The sequence below is a fragment of the Alligator mississippiensis genome, chromosome 3 (assembly GCF_030867095.1).
Source record: "Alligator mississippiensis isolate rAllMis1 chromosome 3, rAllMis1, whole genome shotgun sequence".
Lineage (NCBI taxonomy): Eukaryota > Metazoa > Chordata > Crocodylia > Alligatoridae > Alligator > Alligator mississippiensis.
This window is the reverse complement of record NC_081826.1, coordinates 200,725,388-200,735,566: the sequence shown is the minus strand read 5'-3', so window position 1 is coordinate 200,735,566 and position 10,179 is coordinate 200,725,388.

Below are 10,179 nucleotides of genomic sequence, written 5' to 3'. Positions count from 1 at the left end.
AGTTGATGCTTCTTTCTCTATGAATACTGAGGAAGTTCATTGGCATAGCTATGCCACAATAAGCTATTTCAGAGTACTTTCTGCATGAACATGCTCTTCTGAAATGAAAGTAATATTATTCTGGAACATATTGTCCACACAAGGACAAATAGTAAGTTATTCCACAAAAATGATTCTGGTCTGTTTCCATGTAGACAACAACTGTTTGTAACAGGACCCCTATACATGCTATATTTATGCAGCAGTTAAGGTGTTAATTGTGGCATGAATGGCAAGTGTGTTACACATGCATCCATTTGAAGGTGCCACTTTGGCTAGGGACAGACATTACACATAAACCAGTTTAAGTGGTCAGAAACTGGTTTAAACCTGTAACAGAACAGATGTTCAATCCACATAAACCAGTTTGAAAATGGCTGAAACTGGTTCAAGATAGGCCTGGTTGAATGTAGTATCAGACTTAACTGATTTGACTCAAACCAGTTTATGCAATGCCTGTCCCCAAACTCCTTGCTCGTTTAAGATAAACTAGACAGCCCCAGCATCCCTGAATGCTCTCTGGGCTGGGCAGGGCTCTCTGCTCCACAAAAGGGCTTGTCCCTCCCCTCTGTTCCCTGGCTGGAGCTCCAGCAGAGACTTGCAGGCACAGCAGGGTATGCCTAGCTTCACCCTGCCCTACCCCCACCCCTCACTGCTCAAGCAGGAAATCCCCCCTCCCATCTCTCACAGCAGGGACCCCAGCCCCACAGATTCTAGGCATGCAGTATGCTAGCGAATGCAGACATGTGTGTGTCTCCAATTTCACTGAGGCAGGCAGATAGAACAGTAACCACTTAGGGCTATTTGGAGCTAATCAACAGGTCAACTAGTAAGATATTTAAGAAGAATTTGAACTAATGAAGAGAGGCTATTGTTTTGCTGATGGGTTGATAAACACTGTTACCAGCCACATGCTGGCTTGCCTACCTGTCAGTTTGCTGCAGACAGTATAAAGAAGCAGGGAGGGAGATTGAAAAGCTCTGTATCATCATCAACAGATGCATGCACTGAAGCCTGCCCCCCTCCCCGCTTGCCTCACAGTGCTAGCAGGGAGCTGGCAACACTCCCACCCATGGAGCAGCGAGCGGGGAAAAAGTCTGGGATGGTGCAGGCAGACCTCCCTAATCAGAACATCCTGCCAGGGCCTGGTCACAGCCTGACCACACCCCACTCAGCTCAGTACTGTAGAAGGGAAGGGAGAGCTGCTCTAGTGCCCCCCTGGCTTCTAGCCTGAGCCACTGCAGGCATGTGCCTGAATTTCCGCAGTCCAGAGAGAATGTCTGTCCAGTTACAAACCGGTTCAGCCTAGCCAGGTTAGACTAACCTGCAAAGATTGAATCAATTCAGACTCAGGCTTTTTGAATGTCTGTCCCTAGCCATAATGTAGAACATTTTTTTCTGGCTGGTTTATATGGTGCCTTAAATTGAAGATATGGCAGGACAGGGCCAGGGCTGGGTTTGATAATCGGCTGATTGTCCCTGGGATCACACCAGGTCATGCCGGGCTTTAAGGTACCTAGCTTTCAACTTGCCAGTGCAGGGGAGCCCACGATCATAATCCCATGCTCCCTCTGAACTGGTAAGTAGAAGGGGCATGATTGGGATGTGATCCATGATCCGCAAATCATACCACATGTGGTGCACCAGGAGGCCCAATCAGGGCTCAGATCCCACAGTGCCTTTAAATGAATATGTGCATGGGGCCTCAGACCCCTAAATAAACCTTTAAGTATTCTTCACAAATACAACTCTTACCAGTGTACATTACATTCACAAAACAGAACAAAAAATCAGAACAGAAAATCAGCTAACCTGTGATAATACGTGTATGCATGTGAACTGAGCTCAAACAGAGCCAAGGATTATTTAATAAAAAGGAAACCAAACTATTGAAACAACCCATTAATTAGAACTATATTAGGAAAGACAGAAGTCCAGCTTTGTATCTGACTACATAAGTCCTTTCTTTCTCCACACACAATCTACGCCCTTTTTATTCAGAAACACTGCACTATCTGTGGGAGCTAGATGGAGGTATAACTTGGCATCAACAGTCAATTCTTAATCTGGCAGGAGAAAATAACATCTGTTTCATGCTCATATTTTTCATTCTTGTTTTAACAGTCATAAACACTTTCTCAAGCTGAAAAAGAACAGGGCTGCAATTCAGATAAATTAAGATTCTTGAACTCTGAAAACTACACTTAGATTTATTTACCAGATCAAAAGCAAAGTGGTTTCATTCCAAAAATGGCACATTCTGAGAGTACTAGACAAGGTGTTGGCAGTTTTGCTCATTTGTTTTGCTTTTGAATGTTGCAGTCCTGAGAAGATTAGTGATATAAAGCATTCAGGACTATCCAGTCTAATCACTTCAGTTGCTGTCCCTTTCCCTCCCCCCACCACACACGCATACACTCACCACCCCTTAGCTAAATAAAGTCATGATGGTTGGGATTGTCTTAAGCCATAGGACCTTGAGGAAACTCTAGCACAACAAAATGGACAATTCTTCTGTTAAATATCAAAGAATTGAATATTATAGACTGTGATCTTCAAATAAGCCTAACGGAATTAGGCAATGAATTCCACCTCCGTTAAATTCCAGTAGAAGTTGTATGCCTAATTGTCTTCAGCTCCGCTAAACTTTCCAGGCACAGTAAAAAGGGACAGAAGATCACCAAGTAGTAAAACCATAATGATGAAAAGACATATTTTTTAGAAATATAATTGCATAAAAGGACAAACTCTAATAAATATCGGGATTAAAAAAAAATAAAGCAAAGCAAATAGAAGGAAACAAAAAAGGAAAATATATTCTGCAAAAGCACAAAATCTGTACTTCATATATAGGACATATTTATTCACAGGACAGTATTCTTATGAAGTCAGCACAAATAAAACACACCAAAAATACTTCTAAATCTACAAATTAGGAAAATTTCCCCACCACCACATGCAAATGCCATGCATTTCAAATTCTCGTACTGGTCTGGACTCTTTTTAGCCACTTCACGCCCATACACACTTCAAGTACAACCATGTCAGGGGACTCAGATATGACACTGTTTTCCTGTGAAATGGCTGAGGCAGTTCCCTATTGCAATTCAATTCAGTTCACTGAAATACATTAGCCTTGGACAATTCAATGGTCAGGTCCCATCTACTGTATACAATTGAACCATATTTTCACTCAACCATTTTGTAACTGCCTGCCCTGATGCAAAATTAGTCCACTGGAGTAGCCTTAACTGAAGCAGCTTACAATAGGATAAGCTAAAAGGAAAAATTATTTGTTTAATATGACTGAAGTGAATGGGCAAATGCTTAGTTCAGAAATATGTTTTGCATTTCTCTTGGTATCAGATTAATTTTGGCAGTTTGGTAATGACTTCTTGGAGACATTGCAAACAGCTGTTGAGGAGATACAACTGATTTGCAACCTTCCTATATCACTAAATGAGAATTAGGTCCTGGTTAAATTCCAAAAAGGAGAGTCCTCACAGAAAAATTTGAAAAACACTGGTTTCATAAGCCTATGAACCAATTTACAGCATAAAAATCTCTCAAAACTCATAATTAGTAAGTGTATACAAATGGCCTACAAGCACATTTACTAGCTGGTCCTGATGACTATTATGAGGCACCTTCTATACTCTTAGATAACTCCAGTCACTAAAAGGAAGCTAGCTGGGAAAGAAAAGAGAGTTCATGACCTCACACATTGAGTTATTGCTTAGCTACATGATGCAATAAAGCAAATCTAAGTGGGTTCATCGTCCTCGGTCACTTCCTCCTAGAATCTGCTTCACTGCTTTCAGGGTTTTTTTCCCTCATTTGAAGTATGTTGAGATTATAAACCTTCAAGTTAGTGTTATGTTGCAATATTAATTGCAATTTAAAACACAACTACCGTATCCAATTTCTTGTCTCCTAGCTCGATAGTTAGTTCCAAATAGTTTTCTCTTGTCATGCCAGATGGTCCTATCAAGTTGCAGATTCACTACTCAAGAAACAAAAGTTCACTAATGTTGGTAGTGAGATTTAATTTTTGTAATGGAGTGGGGATGTGTGGGATAGGGGTAGGGAGTGCTATGCTGAGAGGAAACCATCTTCTTCTGCCATCCCTTTTTGTAGTGTGTCAGAGTACTAATGAACTTGTGCAGTGCAACACAAAGACCAGGTAGTTTGGGCTTCATAGTTTAAAATCAACACCTTTAATCAGTCCAGAATGCAACAGGCAACAAGTGTAATACAGGAGGCACAAACTGCTACATTATGACATGAGAAGTCCATTTTGTTCTCAAGTACTATGAGATGGCAACCAGAATGCATGTCTGCCACCTACACATGCCACCTGTTCTTCTTGCCTTTTCTAATGATACAAATGGAAATTAGAGCAACTAGCTGATGAAAATTGATTGGAATTAGATGCCTATATAGCTTTGAAACTATCTTCTTTCATAGTTTCCATTTAATTCAAATCCTGATCTGAATAATAAAAAGGTCACCCAATGGATTCTTTTATCTCACTTTCAATGTGTATAATACATATATTTACAAATAAATGATACAAACATATGGGACTCAACCTAGCCTATGCTGTAGGATATCACTCATTCACACCGGCAAAACTTCTTACACTTTGAAATGCTGTTACTGTACTTCTATAATGATATACTATAATGATCTTATAGGTCCCTTCTGGTCCTTCTATGATTCTATAATTCATGCAAATGGAAAAAAGAAATAACGAAGGGATCAGCGATTGTGTTTAATTGGTTTTCCACAAAGCAAGCTGCTTTCCACAAGCAAGTGTTATTCTGCCTGTGGTAACAGACTTCCTTTTGTGGATCCTTTTTCTGAGCTGCCAAGAACACTTGCCCCCTGACAAGCAGCCAGCACAGATATTAGGCCCATTGCAGGAGTTCCTATAATGTGGCTGCTTTTCAGAGAGAGAAAAAAAAATTGAAAGGCCCTCTCTCAGCTCTGCTGTAGTGGCTATTGTTACAGGAAGAACATACTTGCAAAAGTGCTCCAGATTGTTCTATATTAGAGACAGGATGCTATAAGAAATAGCTTGAGACCTTGCCCATCCATCTGACCAAAGCATTTTGAAGATTTGAAAATGTTGCAAAGATGATTCCACCAGTCAGCTGCTTGCCTGCAATTAAAGGTCTTCTTAAGGATTGAAGAAAATATCACTGTCCACATTTTATCTAATTGGTTACTTCAAAAGGTACCCTGCTCCTCCTATTCATCACCCAAGTCATCTTCGGTGGAATGTCTGTCCCTTTACAAAGTTGTACATCATTCAAGTCCCCATGGCAATCTCTCCTGATCCATAATGTTAGTAATGAAAATCAAAACACAGACTGGGGTGTCAGCAAAGTTACGTACCTAGAGTGAGCAAATAAGGGCTATGGTAAAAGCACTACAGAGGAATATGTGAGGCAGTAAAACAGGTTAGTTCTCATCCTCCCCACATTGAATCAAAGTAATTAGAGACAGTAATTAAAATTACCTTTTAAGCATTCTCTTTGTCACTCTGCCAATAGTGGATTGCTCCCTACAATATATTCTTCAGTGTTTGGTTAGCAGGTAGAAAAAGCCTTGCCTGCTCACAGCCTTTTCTGATTTCATGTGCAGCCTATCAGTTCTACCAAAACCCTCTGACTTCAGGTGAGCAAAAAATTTACTTGGCTGATCTAGCCTCCTCTTTTGCTGGTGGGAAAGCAGACCACAATTTCCATGTGCATATTTGCTAACCACATTTACATGATAACGTTTTTTTTTTTATAACTATAAATTGCCTGCAACCAGTTGAATTTATTTGAATCTCTGACTTCTATGATTCTGCTGCATGGGTCAAACATTCATCCCTTTGAAGATTGCTTGCTGCTTCTACATAACCCGCACAAGATATCACTAGGCCCTGATGCTAACCACTGAAGACCTGCTCCCTCTAACTTTGACAAAATACTCCTTGGTTCAGAGACAGAGCTTGCAGTTGTTTAGCCTTGTTGTCAAATTCCATTCTCCTGAGCTATAGCCACTTCTCCCACGAATGTGGTTTTGCTCTTCATCTTTAATGTTTAGTGTCTTGCTACAGTTGACCTAAAAGCATTTCACCAAGTTAAGTTCCTTGGAGAGCCTGTGCTGCAGAACACCATATCATAACCAATAAGTAGACATCTGAATGTGGGGAAAACCTCAAACTAGCCCTCTTTTAGACCTTTAGTGGTAATTCTCAGAGAACATGACCAGTTAAGTGGCATTTATCTATCCCCTCTTTGCTCAAGGGAACATACATCTACTAATTCTGCTACAGAAAAACTATTCATATTGCTTTGTTTCTTGCCTTGCTCCCATCTTTCCTCCCCCACCTCCCAAAAAAAGACAGTTTATAACACAAGGGGAAAACAAACTTCATCTGTAAACAATCCCAGAAGTAATTAGCTGATTTACACACACACCTTTTTTGATATATAAAGATTAGCATATTGAAAACAGAAAGCAAGATTTAGAACCAGTGTTTGCATAAACAGCTTTCTTCAGACAACAGCAAACAGAGTTAATAATTAGCATAACTGTGCTCAGGGGCAGATCTGGGTGGAGGGGGCAGCAGTGCAGTTGCAACCCCTTTTGATTCCTGCTCCACCCAAACTTTAAAACCAACTGCCTGGTAGGAGAAGGAGCATTTCTATTTAGGCAGTGCTCAGAGAGAATTGACTTCATGCCTCACTGCCAATTTCCCTCATTCCTGCTAATCTCTTTCCACTCCACAGATGTTAAAGACTATCCTTTTTAATGGTCTTGATATTCCACTATTCAGACTATCCTATCCATTCTCTTTTCTATTTCACATCCATGAAGAGTGTTTTTAGCTCTAGGTAAAAACCTTAACACAGGCGCCATAATATTAACTCAGGTGGACAATGACTGACAGCGAAGTATTAGAGACACTGTCAAGAGACTCAACAAGGCTAGATTTTGTTTTATGAATCTGAATGAGGCATACATTTAACTATAATGACTACTGGATTAATGACACAACCTCTCTTGATTACTTTATCTTGCCTAGTTTGTTGTGTGCTTTTTAAACAACATATAATCTAGCAAATGAGTGCACATTCCAAGTTATATTTGTTTTTGCTTTTATCTTCAACTGTATAATATAGTGCTAGCATATTAACTAACATTTACTAGCATATTAGTAAAGCTTCTAGTATCTCTTTAACTAGAGAAACATATGTGCCGTGCTATATGTGATGATGTGCTCCACCATTTGCACCCCCCTTCTCAAAATCCTCAATCTGCCCATGACCTCTCTATTTTGCAGCCAGCCGCTGAACAAGGAGCTTTTAGATTAAATCTTGATTTACATTTTATATTCTCAAGCTTATATTAAGTAGCTTAGGACTCAGAAAGTTTAAAGACTGAAAAGTCTTGAAGGTTGCTCGTCTCATCTTAAGTGATAGAATGATGTTTTATTTTTTACATAAAAAAGCATTAAAGAGAGTATTTTTGAGGGGTTTAGGCCCCAACTTTTATGTAGGGATGTAATTTGTATACATAAAACTGATCTCTATATTTTTGTACCCTTGGAATAAATTATAGGAAATACCTCCAAAAGTGTTGTTTTAAAATGTTTTTGCCATTAATATATTTTTGAATGAAGAGAGTTTTCTTCCCATCTTTTTTTTCTCTAGTTGTTTTTAAGATCAATAAATAATGAAATAATTCATTTTAGAGCAAATGAAATTCAGCGTTAATTTTATAGTATTTGTATGGAAAAAATGGCATTTTTGTGCCCATTTATATTTGGATTCCAAAGGAAGCTTTTTCAAAGCTATTTATATATCAGACACATTAGCTGAATTCTTGCAGCAATAAAGTTGTTGAAAAATGTTGCCACAAAACCTAATCACATACCTAATCACTGACTCAATTCATGTGGCCAGCTTTTTTCCTTAGGCAAAAGCTTCACAAAGGTCAAAAGGCATTTTGACAAGTAAGAACTTGGTAATGAACCCAGGACTTCTCTCAAGAAAAATAGGTCTTTCTGAATGGCTATCTTTGTGCTTCACTTTAATGCCTTAATGTCGGAAATGCTCCTGAACAGAACGGTAGCAAATTATGATAAAATGACTAGAGACGTCTTCTGCAATCTCTCTTATATCTATAGTCACTCACACAGACACAAAAGAACATGTGAGATCTAGTTTGTTAATTAAAGGAAAAGGCTTTATAAAAGAACATATATCCTGTCATTCATCCAATTTTAGATGGCAGCTTTTATTGAGGGGGAAAGCTGAATGACGGTCAAACAGAGGATAAGTAGATCACTAATCAAGAAAGCATTAATGATGAGGATGACATGACAATGACATAGAAACATATATTTCAACCCTTTTTATGTTAACATAATATACTTTCTGGTCTAGGTAGATCCTGTTACTGGCACCAAACCTTTGACACACCAAGTTGAGATTCACCAGTATCTTGCCTAGAGGTAGTTGCAAACAGTGTTGTAGCAATGAAGTTTGGCACCCAGGGCAAAGCTGACAGCAGCAGCCCACCCTCGCCCAGCGCACAGATTGGGGGGGGGGGGGCACATGTCCCCCCATGTTTGCCTGGGAGTGCATGCAGTGGTAGGAGCCACCCTTCCCCATGCCCCCCAAATGAGCAACTCACAGCTCCGTCCCAGCTGGGCAGCACCTGTTGGCACTCCTTCACTTCAGCACCTGGGGTGGGCACTCTACTTGAACCCCCGCCCACCCTTGCTACAGCACTGGTTGCAAACATTTGCATTTTGCAGGGAACTGCCTGCCCTGCTGGGCCATTTTCTCTGAGTAAAGCAGATTTCCTCTAGAAAAACCAAACCACTCCCTTCCCTGTAATTTTAAAACATCCATTGACTGTACTTTGTACAAGCAGATTGCAACATTAAATGAGACAGATTGCAGCCACCCACATCATTAATATAGAAGTAATTCCCACGGAGTTCACTGGATTTCACAACTTCTGCTCAGATCAAGATGGAACAGGTCTTCTTTCTGTTTATCAACCACATCTCCATAGTTAAGACAAGGCCAACCATGGACTATACTGCAGAAGGCTGACGAAAGCACTTTGATTACATCAACCCCAGTCCACATCCCTTAAACTCTAAGTTGCGTATGGTTCATAACATTTCACAAGACACTTGTGACATGTTATCAAAATAAAGAACCAACCAAAAACAAGCGTTCTGGAAGGTTAAATGGGTACAAGCAACTATAAAGCATACCTGCTACATCCAAACAGAAACCTCTGGCTTCTCATTCAATGTGAAATGCCTGGTTTACAAATGCAATTCATTTTAAGCCATTTTACATATGGATGAAGGAAATATTGATGAAGTAAAACCTAAATAGACCAACAACTATTCTTATACTGCTGTTAGTGGTTCATGTTTAACCACTTCAAGAAATAATGTCTTGGGATGATAAATGCATAATCTGAAATATATACACATGAACACACAGCTACATACACCTAAATATATTCCAAGACAATTATAAATATTCCTTTCATCTTAGCAAGATAAGAGATTTACTGTAGACATTGTATATGCAAGTAACCACATTAATTTAGAACAGATGAAGAGTTTGAAATGCTTTCATGTAAATGATCACTGACTTTCCTACAGTTGCTAAAAGGCTGTTTGACAATCTTTGTAAGTAGAAGAGAATCTCACAGTGTTTCTGGTAAATTTCAGTTTATTTCCCACTGGCAAGCTGTACTCCATTACATATTGTTTTTGTCTTTGAAGCCTAAACTTTTACATAATATTTACCTAATTGACACTATTTCTGACTCAAATCCTTGTGTAAATAGACTTTGTAATAAATCCTAATGCATTTTAATCAGCTTTATATAAAGTAGGGGTTGAAGCAGGAATGCAGCCAAGAGTACTTGTGAATTATATTAAAAAAAGTATCTTCTAACTCCTACACCTTATCTGTCAGAGCAATAATGCATTTTAACCATCTCCATAATAAAAAATGCTGCTCCTACACCAATTTACTGAACTGGAAGATTAATGGACTCCAAATGTCATATGACCATCAGATTTCTAGAACTAACACAACCTAT